At 41.6% G+C, this 16,079-nt stretch overlaps 1 pseudogene; it reads right to left on the bottom strand.

The window, feature by feature from the left end:
- Positions 1-15,859, bottom strand: part of LOC116363901 (zinc finger protein 271-like) — a 28,753-nt pseudogene extending 12,894 nt beyond the window's left edge.
- Between the last annotated feature and the right edge of the window lie 220 nt (positions 15,860-16,079).

Below are 16,079 nucleotides of genomic sequence, written 5' to 3'. Positions count from 1 at the left end.
CTCAACAACACTGACTGTGAATCAATCTGGTTGATTCTCTGCTCAACAACACTGACTGTGAATCAATCTGGTTGATTCTCTGCTGAACAACACTGACTGTGAATCAATCTGGTTGATTCTCTGCTCAACAACACTGACTGTGAATCAATCTGGTTGATTCTCTGGTTGATTCTTCATCACCATCCCTGGAGTCTCTTCACTGTCTGATCTTCATTCCTACAGCCTTCATCACCATCCGGGGAGTCTCTTCACTGTCTGATCTTCATTCCTACAGCCTTCATCACCGTCCCTGGAATCTCTTCACCGGGTAAGTAAAGATAGTATAAGAAACCTGTCCCATTCTACTTGTCTATTATCTTTGTTCAGAAATAGTCATTTGTGTGACCTACTGATTTTCCCTACAATTCATTTTAAGGATTTAGAATTATTGAAATGGTAGAACGAGGAATGTCAGATTCTGGAATATAAATATATACAATTTGTTTATTGTGTGTTTTGAACATTCATATTGGACAGCCTTACCTATAGAGTAGCACCACCACCCATCAGCCCATTCTCTTCTTGATGTCAAAGCTGCAGTGTATTGTTGCTATAGGAGTTTATGATTAATAATTCTATTTACTTCAAAACACACTAAGATGTCACCATACTATTCATTTAAAGCCCCCCTGTCAGATATAAATCATCAGAGTGGGAAACCAACTGACATGGAAACAATGGAGCAAATGTATCACTATCAGAGGGGTGTATTATGACATCATATAGAACTACTCAGACATTCCAAATATCACTTGATTATCAGAGGGGTGTATTATGACATCAGATAGAACTACTCAGACATTCCAAATATCACTTGATTATCAGAGGGGTGAATTATGACATCATATAGAACTACTCAGACATTCCAAATCAGGCTTCATCCACATCATGAAGGTGGATATTGATCCAACCATTTCAAAAATAATGACCGGGCTGACGGAAACAGGATATGCCTGTACACTTTTATAAATGCTGACAGACGATTTGTTACTTCGTTTGACAATTTGTTTGTATATTTGTGTCAGTAAAAATGTCTAAGTGAGAAATGGCTGTGGAAACTCCTTAATGATAACAATCACATCTTAGTTAACTTGGAGTCACATGACATGTTGTGTGGTCCTCCCACTATGACTTGAGAAACCATGTAGTTTATTAGGCTACAGATGAAATAAGTTATGAACTTCACAGGGTGTTGAAAGTGCACGTGATGAGCTTGATGCTCCTTTCCAATACATTTTGAGATTCTTATTCTAGACAAATAAAATAATAATCTCATCATTCGGGTAACAACGTTTATTCAACCAGTGGGAGGCTTGTAAATGCCCCAGGAAAGTCGAAAGAGGAACTCTTCATTGAGACAATGATGAAACAGCAATCCTTGGGCGAGTTGTGGTGGATATTATAAAATAAGGATCTGCTGGAGTCCAAGTCAAACCAAGATTCTTTATTTCTGAGCTGAGAGAATAACAGAGTTACACAGCGCAGTGTAGACAGTCTGAATTCCTGAAGCATTGGGTGATGAGCACATATCTTTATAGTTTCCTGTTCCTGGGCGGGACTTTATTCATGGAATGACACACCCAGATAAACACAAACATAGAGTTTAAAAAAAGACCATTTTAACACAAGGAACCTACAGCCAACCTTCTTTATATTCAAACTGACAGCCTTCAATTCAATTCATGTCTTCTAATGACTTTGTACCATTCAATTTGATATGGTATAAACAAGTAAACACATTCTCATTCAACAATATAAGACATTGATAGAACTGGGTATGTTCTCTGCTGAATTGTAAGTTAATGTTATGTGAAATATAAATGAACACACTAGGATAAGTAATTCTTCTCTCCTGTGTGGATTCTTACATGCCTTTTAAGTGACTGGGATGAGTAATATGTCTTCCCACAGTCTGAGCATTTGTAAGGCTTCTCCCCTGTGTGTACTCGCTCATGAGCTTTCAGGCTTCCTACCTTGCTAAAACTCTTCCCACACTGGAAGCAGTGGTAAGGTTTCTCCCCTGTGTGGATACTCTCATGTATTTTAAGTGACTGTGATGAGAAATAAGTCTTCCCACAGTCTGAGCATGTGTAAGGCTTCTCCCCTGTGTGTATTCGCTCATGAGCTTTCAGGCTTCCTAAGTGGCTAAATCCCTTTCCACACTGGATGCAGTGGTAAGGCTTCTCTCCTGTGTGCAGTCTCATGTGTTCATTCAGGTTTCCTAAGTGGCTAAATCTCTTTACACACTGGGAGCATTTGTAAGGCTTCTCACCTGTGTGGATTCGCTCATGCACTTTCAGGTGTCCTAATTCGCTAAAACTATTTCCACACTGGGCGCAATGGTATGGCTTCTCCCCTGTGTGTATTCGCTCGTGAGATTGCAGGTTCCCTAACAAGCTAAAACGCTTTCCACACTGGGCGCAATGGAAAGGCTTCTCCCCAGTATGTATTCTCTTGTGTCTTTTCAGATTTCCTAAAAGGTTAAAACTCGTTCCACACAGGGTGCAATGGAAAGGCTTCCCATCAGTGTGTATCCTCTCATGTCTTTTCAGGCTTCCTAACTTGGTAAACCTATTTCCACAATGGTAGCAGTGGTAAGGCTTCTCCCCTGAGTGTATTCGCTCATGAGCTTTCAGGCTTCCTAACTTGGTAAAACTCTTTCCAATCTGGGAGCAGAGGTGTCGTCTTGCTGGTTTGGATGTCTCTTGTTCCCCCGAATTTGGTTTTTCTCCTGCCAAAGACAGTGTTTATTTAAAGAGAGCCCTGAATGAAACCTCCACATGATAAAACCGCCTTGCAATGAGGTTTAATCCAAATCAGATCCCTCAATAACCAGAGGCCATTTTTCAAACATTTCATAATTTAAAACAATCTTGGTGTGATTTTAAAGCAGATTATGTTGTAGAGCTTATATATATAACTTTCATAGCTGTATGATACAGAATGTGACCTACACACTTCCTTAAACATAAAATAACTAAAGTCGTCATTTGGTGTGGAAGATAAAATATGTTTTACATTGGAGACAGACACAAAGCACATCAGTAACATCTCCCAATTGTCTCAAGTGTTCGACACATGCTGTTCACAAATCTTCAACATTTTGACTAATAATGTCATGATATTTCGGGTAAAGTAAAAAGAATGAAATATTTGGGGCAGATTAAAATATATATTATTATAAACAACTGTTTTTGTAAATTGCTAGTTACAGTCTTGTCTCCTTGCTGCAACTCCTGTAATGTCTCGGGAGAGGCGAACATCAAGAGCCAACCCAGAAGCCAGCCACACGTGTTGGAGGAAACACTGGCGACCGTGACAGCGTGCATGTGCCCGGCCGCCACAGGAGGCGCTAGAGCGTGATGGGACAAGGACACCCCGACTGGGCAAACCCTCCCCTCACCAGGACGACAATGGTTGTTGGCCAATTTTGCATCATCTCATGGCTCTCCCGGTCATGGCCGGCTGCGAAACAGGTCGTACATTTTGGAGAAATTTGATGAAGTCTGATGAAACAAAAGTAGAACTGTTTGGCCATAATGACCATCGTTGCGTTTGGAGGAAAAAGGGGGTGGCTTGCAAGCCGAACAACACCATCCCAACTGTGAAACGCGGGGGTGGCAGCATCATGTTGTGGGGGTGCTTCGCTGCAGGAGGGACTGGTGCACTTCACAAAATAGATGGCTTCATGAGGAAGGACAATTATGTGGATATATTGAAGCAACATATCAAGACATCAGTCAGGAAGTTAAAGCTTGGTCACAAATGGATCTTCCAAATGGACAATGACCCCAAGCATACTTCCAAAGTTGTGGCAAAATGGCTTCAGGACAACAAATTCAAGGTATTGGAGTGGCCATCACAACGCCCTGACCTTAATCCTATAGAACATTTGTGGGCAGAACTGAAAAAGTGTGTGCGAGCAAGGAGGCCTACAAACCTGACTCAGTTACACCCGCTCTGGCAGGAGGAATGGGCCAAAATTCACTCAACTTATTGTGGGAAGCTTGTGGAAGGCTACCCGAAACATGTGACCCAAGAAAAACTATTTAAAGGCAATGCTACCAAATACTAATTGAGTGCATGTAAACTTCTGACCCACTGGGAATGTGACTATTATTCTGACATTTCACATTCTTAAAATAAAGTGGTGATTGTTACGTTCCCCAGTTTCTGGGTTGTGGTTTGTTGTGTGTTTCAGGGCGGCTTCCTGAAATCCCCTAAGCAGCTGATTGGTCGACTCCATGGCTAATTGGAACTGACCCCCTGTCAAGATGCAGCTGTCTCCAATTACCCATTCCTTCAGAAGCTATATGAAAGCCATTGTTCTGTTCGGAAGAGAGATCATTGAAGAAAGATGATTGCTGAGAGAGGAGGCTGATGGTTATAGCATATGTTGGTTGTTTCTCAGACAGTTGGTATGTATTATGTTAGTTGTAGATGGAAGCAGCTTTGGTAGGTTCTGTGTGAGTGTGTTGCTCAGTCAGAGCCTATTTGATGTCCTGTGTTCTCAGTGTGTTTGTGAAGTGTTTTAATTTGTTCCCAAGGGGGAAGGGGAAGGCACCTAGGAAGTGCTTAGGCAAGAGGCCCGCAGGCATCCATATACCCGTAGTACATTTACTGTCTAGGCACACTAGGTAAGACCTGGGTGGACCCCCCCCCCCCTGTATTTTGGTTAGGGCACCAGGTGGTGCTAAATTAGGTAAGTAGTGGTAAGCCAGTTAAGATGGGAGAGGTTAGGTAAGTAGTGGTTAGGCAGGTAAGATTGGAGAGGTTAGGTATGTAGTGGGTAGGCAGGTAAGATAGGAGAGGTTAGGTAAGTAGTGGTTAGGCATGTAAGATAGGAGAGGTTAGGTAAGTAGTGGTTAGGCAGGTAAGATGGGAGAGGTTAGGTAAGTAGTGGTTAGGCAGGTAAGATGGGAGAGGTTAGGTAAGTAGTGGTTAGGCAGGTAAGATGGGAGAGGTTAGGTAAGTAGTGGTTAGGCAGGTAAGATAGGAGAGGTTAGGTAAGTAGTGGGTAGGCAGGTAAGATAGGAGAGGTTAGGTAAGTAGTGGTTAGGCAGGTAAGATTGGAGAGGTTAGGTAAGTAGTGGTTAGGCAGGTAAGATGGGAGAGGTTAGGTAAGTAGTGGTTAGGCAGGTAAGATGGGAGAGGTTAGGTAAGTAGTGGTTAGGCAGGTAAGATGGGAGAGGTTAGGTAAGTAGTGGTTAGGCAGGTAAGATTGGAGAGGTTAGGTAAGTAGTGGTTAGGCAGGTAAGATTGGAGAGGTTAGGTAAGTAGTGGTTAGGCAGGTAAGATTGGAGAGGTTAGGTAAGTAGTGGTTAGGCAGGTAAGATTGGAGAGGTTAGGTAAGTAGTGGTTAGGCAGGTAAGATTGGAGAGGTTAGGTAAGTAGTGGTTAGGCAGGTAAGATGGGAGAGGGGGCATTGATATTTACTTTCTTTGCTTTGGTTCCATCCAGCCCCATATTAACGTGTGAAGGAATAAATTCCTAGTAAATGGTAAATTCTCTGCCTTTTGTCATCCTTACTCACACCTACAGTCCTACAGACCTCTTTCACTTCACGTTGCGTTGTAGCAGGGTGTTGCGTTTCCTTACTTACAGCTACAGTCCCACAGACCTCTTTCGCTTCACGTTGAATTGTAGCAGGGTGTTGCGTTTCCTTACTCATAGAGGCGTAACAGTGATGTTAACGGACCTAAACCAGGGAATTTTTACTAAGATTAAATGTCAGGAATAAGATTAAATGTCAGATTAAATGTCAGGAATCCCAAACCATCTCAAATGGGTTGAGGTTGGGTGATTGTGGAGGCCAAGACATCTGATGCAGCATTCAATCACTCTCGTTGGTCAAATTGCCCTTACACAGCCTGGAGGTGTGTTTTGGGTCATTGTCCCATTGAAAAACAAATGACAGTCCCACTAAGCCAAAACCAGACGGGGTGGCGTATCGCTGCAGAATGCTGTGGTAGCCAACCTGGTTAAGTGTGCAATGAATTCTAAAAATCATTGACAGTGTCACCAGCAAAGCACCCCCACACCATCACACCCCACACCTCCTCCTCCATGCTTCACGGTGGGAACCACACATGCAGAGATCATTCTACTCTGCGTCTCACAAAGACATGGCGGTTTGAACCCAATCTCAAATTTGGACTCATCAGACCAAAGGACAGATTTACACAGGTCTAAGGTTTATTGTTCGTGTTTCTTGGCCCAAGCAAGTCTATTCTTATTATTGATGTCCTTTAGACCATTTCGAGGACAGCTTTTTTCCATCTACGTAACATTGCAAAAATCAGAAACTTTCTGTCCAAAAATGATGCAGAAAAATTTATCCATGCTTTTGTCACTTCTAGGTTAGACTACTGCAATGCTCTATTTTCCGGCTACCCGGATAAAGCACTAAATAAACTTCAGTTAGTGCTAAATACGGCTGCTAGAATCCTGACTAGAACCAAAAAATGTAATCATATTACTCCAGTGCTAGCCTCTCTACACTGGCTTCCTGTCAAAGCAAGGGCTGATTTCAAGGTTTTACTGCTAACCTACAAAGCATTACATGGGCTTGCTCCTACCTATCTCTCTGATTTGGTCCTGCCGTACATACCTACACGTACGCTACGGTCACAAGACGCAGGCCTCCTAATTGTCCCTAGAATTTCTAAGCAAACAGCTGGAGGCAGGGCTTTCTCCTATAGAGCTCCATTTTTATGGAACGGTCTGCCTACCCATGTCAGAGACGCAAACTCGGTCTCAACCTTTAAGTCTTTACTGAAGACTCATCTCTTCAGTGGGTCATATGATTGAGTGTAGTCTGGCCCAGGAGTGGGAAGGTGAACGGAAAGGCTCTGGAGCAACGAACCGCCCTTGCTGTCTCTGCCTGGCCGGTTCCCCTCTTTCCACTGGGATTCTCTGCCTCTAACCCTATTACAGGGGCTGAGTCACTGGCTTGCTGGGGCTCTCTCATGCCGTCCCTGGAGGGGGTGCGTCACCTGAGTGGGTTGATTCACTGTTGTGGTCATCCTGTCTGGGTTGGCGCCCCCCCCCTTGGGTTGTGCCGTGGCGGAGATCTTTGTGGGCTATACTCAGCCTTGTCTCAGGATGGTAAGTTGGTGGTTGAAGATATCCCTCTAGTGGTGTGGGGGCTGTGCTTTGGCAAAGTGGGTGGGGTTATATCCTTCCTGTTTGGCCCTGTCCGGGGGTGTCCTCGGATGGGGCCACAGTGTCTCCTGACCCCTCCTGTCTCAGCCTCCAGTATTTATGCTGCAGTAGTTTATGTGTCGGGGGGCTGGGGTCAGTTTGTTATATCTGGAGTACTTCTCCTGTCCTATTCGGTGTCCTGTGTGAATCTAAGTGTGCGTTCTCTAATTCTCTCCTTCTCTCTTTCTTTCTCTCTCTCGGAGGACCTGAGCCCTAGGACCATGCCCCAGGACTACCTGACATGATGACTCCTTGCTGTCCCCAGTCCACCTGGCCATGCTGCTGCTCCAGTTTCAACTTCCACCTGACTGTGCTGCTGCTCCAGTTTCAACTGTTCTGCCTTATTATTATTCGACCATGCTGGTCATTTATGAACATTTGAACATTTTGGCCATGTTCTGTTATAATCTCCACCCGGCACAGCCAGAAGAGGACTGGCCACCCCACATAGCCTGGTTCCTCTCTAGGTTTCTTCCTAGGTATTGGCCTTTCTAGGGAGTTTTTCCTAGCCACCGTGCTTCTACACCTGCATTGCTTGCTGTTTGGGGTTTTAGGCTGGGTTTCTGTACAGCACTTTGAGATATCAGCTGATGTACGAAGGGCTATATAAATACATTTGATTTGATTTAGTAGTGGTTTCTTTGCAGCAATTCGACCATGAAGGCCTGATTCACGCAGTCTCCTCTGAACAGATGTTGTTGAGAATGTGTCTGTTACTTGAACTTTGAAGCTTTACTTTGGGCTGTACTATCTGAGCCTGGTAACTCTAATGAACTCATCCTCTGCAGCAGAGGTAACTCTGGGTCTTCCTTTCCTGTGGCGGTCCTCATGAGAGCCTGGTAACTCTAATGAACTCATCCTCTGCAGCAGAGGTAACTCTGGGTCTTCCTTTCCTGTGGCGGTCCTCATGAGAGCCTGGTAACTCTAATGAACTTATCCTCTGCAGTAGAGGTAACTCTGGGTCTTCCTTTCCTGTGGCGGTCCTCATGAGAGCCTGGTAACTCTAATGAACTTATCCTCTGCAGTAGAGGTAACTCTGGGTCTTCCTTTCCTGTGGCGGTCCTCATGAGAGCCTGGTAACTCTAATGAACTCATCCTCTGCAGTAGAGGTAACTCTGGGTCTTCCTTTCCTGTGGCGGTCCTCATGAGAGCCTGGTAACTCTAATGAACTTATCCTCTGCAGTAGAGGTAACTCTGGGTCTTCCTTTCCTGTGGCGGTCCTCATGAGAGCCTGGTAACTCTAATGAACTCATCCTCTGCAGCAGAGGTAACTCTGGGTCTTCCTTTCCTGTGGCGGTCCTCATGAGAGCCTGGTAACCCTAATGAACTCATCCTCTGCAGCAGAGGTAACTCTGGGTCTTCCTTTCCTGTGGCGGTCCTCATGAGAGCCTGGTAACTCTAATGAACTCATCCTCTGCAGTAGAGGTAACTCTGGGTCTTCCTTTCCTGTGGCGGTCCTCATGAGAGCCTGGTAACTCTAATGAACTCATCCTCTGCAGTAGAGGTAACTCTGGGTCTTCCTTTCCTGTGGCGGTCCTCATGAGAGCCAGGTAACTCTAATGAACTCATCCTCTGCAGCAGAGGTAACTCTGGGTCTTCCTTTCCTGTGGCGGTCCTCATGAGAGCCTGGTAACTCTAATGAACTCATCCTCTGCAGCAGAGGTAAGTCTGGGTCTTCCTTTCCTGTGGCGGTCCTCATGAGAGACAGTTTCAGTTTCATCATAGTCCTTGATGGTTTTTGCGACTGCACTTGAAGAAACTTTCAAAGTTCTTGAAAGTTCTTGAGTATTGACTGACCTTCAAAATGATCCTTTGCAGCAGAGGTAACTCTGGGTCTTCCTTTCCTGTGGAGGTCCTCATGAGAGCCAGTTTCATCATAGCACTTGATTTCTTTTGGCGACTGTACTTGAAGAAACTTTCGAAGTTCGTAATTTTCCTGATTGACCTTCATGTCTTAAAAGTAATGATGGACTGTCGTTTCTCTTTGCTTATTTGAACTGTTCTTGCCATAATATGGACTTGGTCTTCTATACACCACCCTACCTTGTCACAACACAACTGATTGGTTCAAACGCATTAAGAAGGAAAGAAATTCCACAAATTACCAAGGCACATCTGTTCAAATCAAATCAAATCAAATTTATTTATATAGCCCTTCGTACATCAGCTGATATCTCAAAGTGCTGTACAGAAACCCAGCCTAAAACCCCAAACAGCAAGCAATGCAGGTGTAGAAGCACGGTAACTCTGTTAATTGAAATGCATTCCAGGTGACTTCCTCATGAAGCTGGTTGAGAGAAGGCCAAGAGTGTGCAAGGCAAAGGGTGGCTACTTTGAATAATTTGTTTAACACTTTTGGTTACTGTATGATTCCATAAGTGTTATTTCATAGTTTTGATGTCTTCACTACTATTCTACAATTTATAAAATAGTGAAAACGAAGAAAAACTCCACAGCTAGCTTGAAACGTCACAGACGTTGTATCGCTCCATCGGTTCATTGTCAAGGAAAGCGGTCACATGTGTTGAGAAGTAGAGGATCAGTAGTTTGAGTCCAGTATGGGGACAGAGGAGGAAACTAAACTGTTAGTAGCACACCGGCGTCAGTTACAAATAAAGTGAGTCATTTCCAAATGAAACAATGGTCTTTAAAGTCTGTATGTTGGAGTTAATTTGACCTGTTTAGAGTAGGAAATTGAATACATTTTGTCCAAGTCTCACAAGAAAAGCATTTCATTCAATCATATTTCATGGCTTTTAGAATCATGGATGTTACATCGCCTGTCCCATTTCCTTAAAATCATGATGGATGTTACATCACCTGTCCCATTTCCTTAAAATCATGATGGATGTTACAACGCCTGTCCCATTTCACCCCCGTATCTTTACCAGACTGTAGAACAGGCAAACTAAACTCCAGACACTTCAATGTGGTCTGTATTGCTTCATTAACATCTGATCTACAGAACTTGTTAAAAAACTGCAATATTGCAATAAAACAAGCGCCGTAAAACAAGCTCTTTTCTAAGGAAATGGGACAGGCAATGTAACATTCATTATGATTTTAAGGAAATGGGACAGGCAATGTAACATTCATTATGATTTTAATGAAATGGGACAGGCAATGTAACATTCATTATGATTTTAAGGAAATGGGACAGGCAATGTAACATTCATCATGATTTTAAAGAAATGGGACAGGCAATGTAACATTCATCATGATTTTAAGGAAATGGGACAGGCAATGTAACATTCATTATGATTTTAAGGAAATGGGACAGGCAATGTAACATTCATTATGATTTTAAGGAAATGGGACAGGCAATGTAACATTCATTATGATTCTAAGGAAATGGGACAGGCAATGTAACATTCATTATGATTTTAAGGAAATGGGACAGGCGTTGTAACATTCATTATGATTTTAAGGAAATGGGACAGGCAATGTAACATTCATTATGATTTTAAGGAAATGGGACAGGCGTTGTAATATCCATCATGATTTTAAGGAAATGGGACAGGCAATGTAACATCCATCGTGATTTTAAGGAAATGGGACAGGCAATGTAACATTCATTATGATTTTAAGGAAATGGGACAGGCAATGTAACATTCATTATGATTTTAAGGAAATGGGACAGGCAATGTAACATTCATTATGATTTTAAGGAAATGGGACAGGCGTTGTAATATCCATCATGATTTTAAGGAAATGGGACAGGCAATGTAACATCCATCATGATTTTAAGGAAATGGGACAGGTAATGTAACATTCATTATGATTTTAAGGAAATGGGACAGGCAATGTAACATTCATTATGATTTTAAGGAAATGGGACAGGCAATGTAACATTCATTATGATTTTAAGGAAATGGGACAGGCGTTGTAATATCCATCATGATTTTAAGGAAATGGGACAGGCAATGTAACATTCATTATGATTTTAAGGAAATGGGACAGGCAATGTAACATCCATCATGATTTTAAGGAAATGGGACAGGCAATGTAACATTCATCATGATTTTAAGGAAATGGGACAGGCAATGTAACATTCATTATGATTTTAAGGAAATGGGACAGGCAATGTAACATTCATTATGATTTTAAGGAAATGGGACAGGCAATGTAACATTCATTATGATTCTAAGGAAATGGGACAGGCAATGTAACATTCATTATGATTTTAAGGAAATGGGACAGGCGTTGTAACATTCATTATGATTTTAAGGAAATGGGACAGGCAATGTAACATTCATTATGATTTTAAGGAAATGGGACAGGCGTTGTAATATCCATCATGATTTTAAGGAAATGGGACAGGCAATGTAACATCCATCGTGATTTTAAGGAAATGGGACAGGCAATGTAACATTCATTATGATTTTAAGGAAATGGGACAGGCAATGTAACATTCATTATGATTTTAAGGAAATGGGACAGGCAATGTAACATTCATTATGATTTTAAGGAAATGGGACAGGCGTTGTAATATCCATCATGATTTTAAGGAAATGGGACAGGCAATGTAACATCCATCATGATTTTAAGGAAATGGGACAGGCAATGTAACATTCATTATGATTTTAAGGAAATGGGACAGGCAATGTAACATTCATTATGATTTTAAGGAAATGGGACAGGCAATGTAACATTCATTATGATTTTAAGGAAATGGGACAGGCGTTGTAATATCCATCATGATTTTAAGGAAATGGGACAGGCAATGTAACATTCATTATGATTTTAAGGAAATGGGACAGGCAATGTAACATTCATTATGATTTTAAGGAAATGGGACAGGCAATGTAACATTCATTATGATTTTAAGGAAATGGGACAGGCAATGTAACATTCATTATGATTTTAAGGAAATGGGACAGGCAATGTAACATTCATTATGATTTTAAGGAAATGGGACAGGCAATGTAACATTCATTATGATTTTAAGGAAATGGGACAGGCAATGTAACATTCATTATGATTTTAAGGAAATGGGACAGGCAATGTAACATTCATTATGATTTTAAGGAAATGGGACAGGCATTGTAACATTCATTATGATTTTAAGGAAATGGGACAGGCAATGTAACATTCATCATGGTTTTAAGGAAATGGGACAGGCAATGTAACATTCATTATGATTTTAAGGAAATGGGACAGGCAATGTAACATTCATTATGATTTTAAGGAAATGGGACAGGCGTTGTAATATCCATCATGATTTTAAGGAAATGGGACAGGCAATGTAACATTCATTATGATTTTAAGGAAATGGGACAGGCAATGTAACATTCATTATGATTTTAAGGAAATGGGACAGGCAATGTAACATTCATTATGATTTTAAGGAAATGGGACAGGCAATGTAACATTCATTATGATTTTAAGGAAATGGGACAGGCAATGTAACATTCATTATGATTTTAAGGAAATGGGACAGGCGTTGTAACATTCATTAAGATTTTAAGGAAATGGGACAGGCGTTGTAACATTCATTATGATTTTAAGGAAATGGGACAGGCAATGTAACATTCATTATGATTTTAAGGAAATGGGACAGGCGTTGTAACATCCATCATGATTTTAAGGAAATGGGACAGGCAATGTAACATCCATCATGATTTTAAGGAAATGGGACAGGCAATGTAACATTCATTATGATTTTAAGTAAATGGGACAGGCGTTGTAATATCCATCATGATTTTAAGGAAATGGGACAGGCAATGTAACATCCATCATGATTTTAAGGAAATGGGACAGGCAATGTAACATTCATTATGATTTTAAGGAAATGGGACAGGCGTTGTAATATCCATCATGATTTTAAGGAAATGGGACAGGCAATGTAACATCCATTATGATTTTAAGGAAATGGGACAGGCAATGTAACATTCATTATGATTTTAAGGAAATGGGACAGGCAATGTAACATTCATTATGATTTTAAGGAAATGGGACAGGCAATGTAACATTCATTATGATTTTAAGGAAATGGGACAGGCGTTGTAACATTCATTATGATTTTAAGGAAATGGGACAGGCGTTGTAACATCCATCATGATTTTAAGGAAATGGGACAGGCAATGTAACATCCATCATGATTTTAAGGAAATGGGACAGGCAATGTAACATTCATTATGATTTTAAGTAAATGGGACAGGCGTTGTAATATCCATCATGATTTTAAGGAAATGGGACAGGCAATGTAACATCCATCATGATTTTAAGGAAATGGGACAGGCAATGTAACATTCATTATGATTTTAAGGAAATGGGACAGGCGTTGTAATATCCATCATGATTTTAAGGAAATGGGACAGGCAATGTAACATCCATCATGATTTTAAGGAAATGGGACAGGCGTTGTAACATCCATCATGATTTTAAGGAAATATTTTTGCAGTCTATCTTCATGTCAACTGATGGGTTTTGACCTATAAACTTCAAACATCCTTGATGATGTCACGGCGGGAGAGAGAGAAGGTGCCGGACGTGTAAATACTGTCAGAACATGTTATTGACATCAGGGATCATATGGAAAGGAGGGGTGGGGTCACAGACCGGTACGAGTCAACAGGACAGCTCTGAGTTAGGGAGGATTAAGGAATTCAAGGATGAGGTCAGATGACGTGAGAAAGAACAGTCATCACTACAGTTCTGCCGAGCAACAGAGAGGTATTGGTCTGACCATATGTGAGGAGGAGACTCAGCCTTGGAAGAGTTAAATACCAGCGCTGGTGTGAATAGGTTGCTTGTCTCATGCAGCTGTAAGACCCAATGGGTGATTTAAACTTGGTTTAAGCTTTACTAACCGTCCCTGAGTTTATTTACTCTGTTTGTTTATTTAGAACCTAACACAACTCTGCTGGTTGTCCTGGTAACAACTAACACAACTCTGTCTACTGTGGTGGAAATATACCTGGTAACAGATACCAGTCCATCTTCATGTCAACTAACAGAACTCTGCTGGTTGTCCTGGTAACAACTAACAGAACTCTGTCTACTGTGGTGGAAATATACCTGGTAACAGATACCAGTCCATCTTCATGTCAACTAACAGAACTCTGCTGGTTGTCCTGGTAACACCTAACACAACTCTGTCTACTGTGGTGGAAATATACCTGGTAACAGATACCAGTCCATCTTCATGTCAACTAACAGAACTCTGCTGGTTGTCCTGGTAACAACTAACAGAACTCTGTCTACTGTAGTGGAAATATACCTGGTAACATACTAGATGGCAGATCTATTTAATTTGTTCAAACTAAACTACAGCACTTACTTTGATGTGTCAAATCTGATCCTTTCTTCTCTTCTCCTCCTCTCACAGTTCCACTCAGCCCCGTTGTTTTCCTGCAGTCCACCAGCTGCACAGACAACCTCTTCATACCCAGCAGTAAGTTGCTACCGGGAGAGGCACGACACCGGGACTCCGGGAGTGCGGAAGGGCTAGCGTTGTCCTGGTAACCATAAAGAGGGGACACAGACACATATCATTATGGATGCTGATGTCACTGTTGTCATGAAGTGCCTTTACAGAAACCCAGCCCAGACCCAGATAGAGCAAGCTGTATGCTAGACCAGACCAAGCTGTACCATCTGGTGTTCTGATCTGGAGAGACTCTTCTCTGTCTCATCAGCATCAGGATGTTGTTGAGGCTCCCCAGAGGATCCATAATAGTCATGTCTCTCTCCTGTGTGAATGAGAACATCAAACAGATAGTTAACTTATGACTGTCTATTAAAATCATAGGGTCTTAGACGAGGCATTAGTCGCTCTAAACAGGGCCTAAAATGCAAATGTAAAAGGGTCGTTCCGCGAAATGGGTGCCTTTTGCGTCCCTTTGATATTTTAAGTAGAAATGATGCACCAATATTGAATTTTAAAAGCCTGTTATATTAGATGAGGGGAACTTTAATGTAGACCACATGGAGAATTCAACACATCTAATTTAAAAGTCCCTCAAATATATGAACCAATGGCAGATTGACCCTTTAACAATTCCTACAGTACTGAACAACATATTCAAGGGTAGTACTTCAGTAGAATGCCACTTTAAAACCACACATTAGTTCAACAACGGCATAGTTTGTGGCCCTGTTTTTAAGACAGTACTCACTGGTGTTAATCTGATATTCTGTCTCCTCTTTCACTCCCAAAACGTCTTCCTCCTTCACCTTTATTGAGATAGCATCCTCTTCTTCTCTAAAAGGTTCATTCTCTTCTTTCACTGTAATATCCACCTCTTCTTCTTCTTTCACGACAATGTTCATCTCTAGAGCTTCTTTCTTCGTACAGCAGACATCCTCTTCCTTAGCAGGGGAATAGTAGTTTAGTGAACTCATGGTCGGGATGTTAGTTAACTAGCTAGTTAGCATTAGCGACTAGCCGAGTGCTAGGCTCAGTATCAATATTTAACAGGTTTGCAAATTGAAAAGGCAAATTAGATTAAAGTTAACCAGTTGATACGTCAGCTGACATGTGTTTTAAACACTGGGTTTGCCGAATGTACACAAACATGGTCTAAAACGTCAATCTGTAAGTTTTATGTTGGCTAGCAAGCTACCGAGATGGTTGAAATAGTATCCGTGTTGTTGTTCCTGAAGAAGCGTCCCGTCCAGTCCATTATACGTCACGCAAGAAGCATCACCTGAAAGACGCTCATCGCCATCTACTGACTGGAGTGGGTTACGCAGTTTGGAAACAATAGTTACTACACTTTTTGCATTGGAAAGAACGTCATAATAATTTAACTATAAGCTGATATATTTTCTCTTACGTCTTACAAATAATACTTCCCTGTACACAGACGTAGAAGCGTAATATTGTAACGACC

The sequence above is a fragment of the Oncorhynchus kisutch genome, unplaced genomic scaffold (assembly GCF_002021735.2).
Source record: "Oncorhynchus kisutch isolate 150728-3 unplaced genomic scaffold, Okis_V2 scaffold964, whole genome shotgun sequence".
Taxonomy (NCBI): domain Eukaryota; kingdom Metazoa; phylum Chordata; class Actinopteri; order Salmoniformes; family Salmonidae; genus Oncorhynchus; species Oncorhynchus kisutch.
Note: the sequence above shows the minus strand (reverse complement) of the source record. Positions and strands in the feature narration are given on the sequence as shown.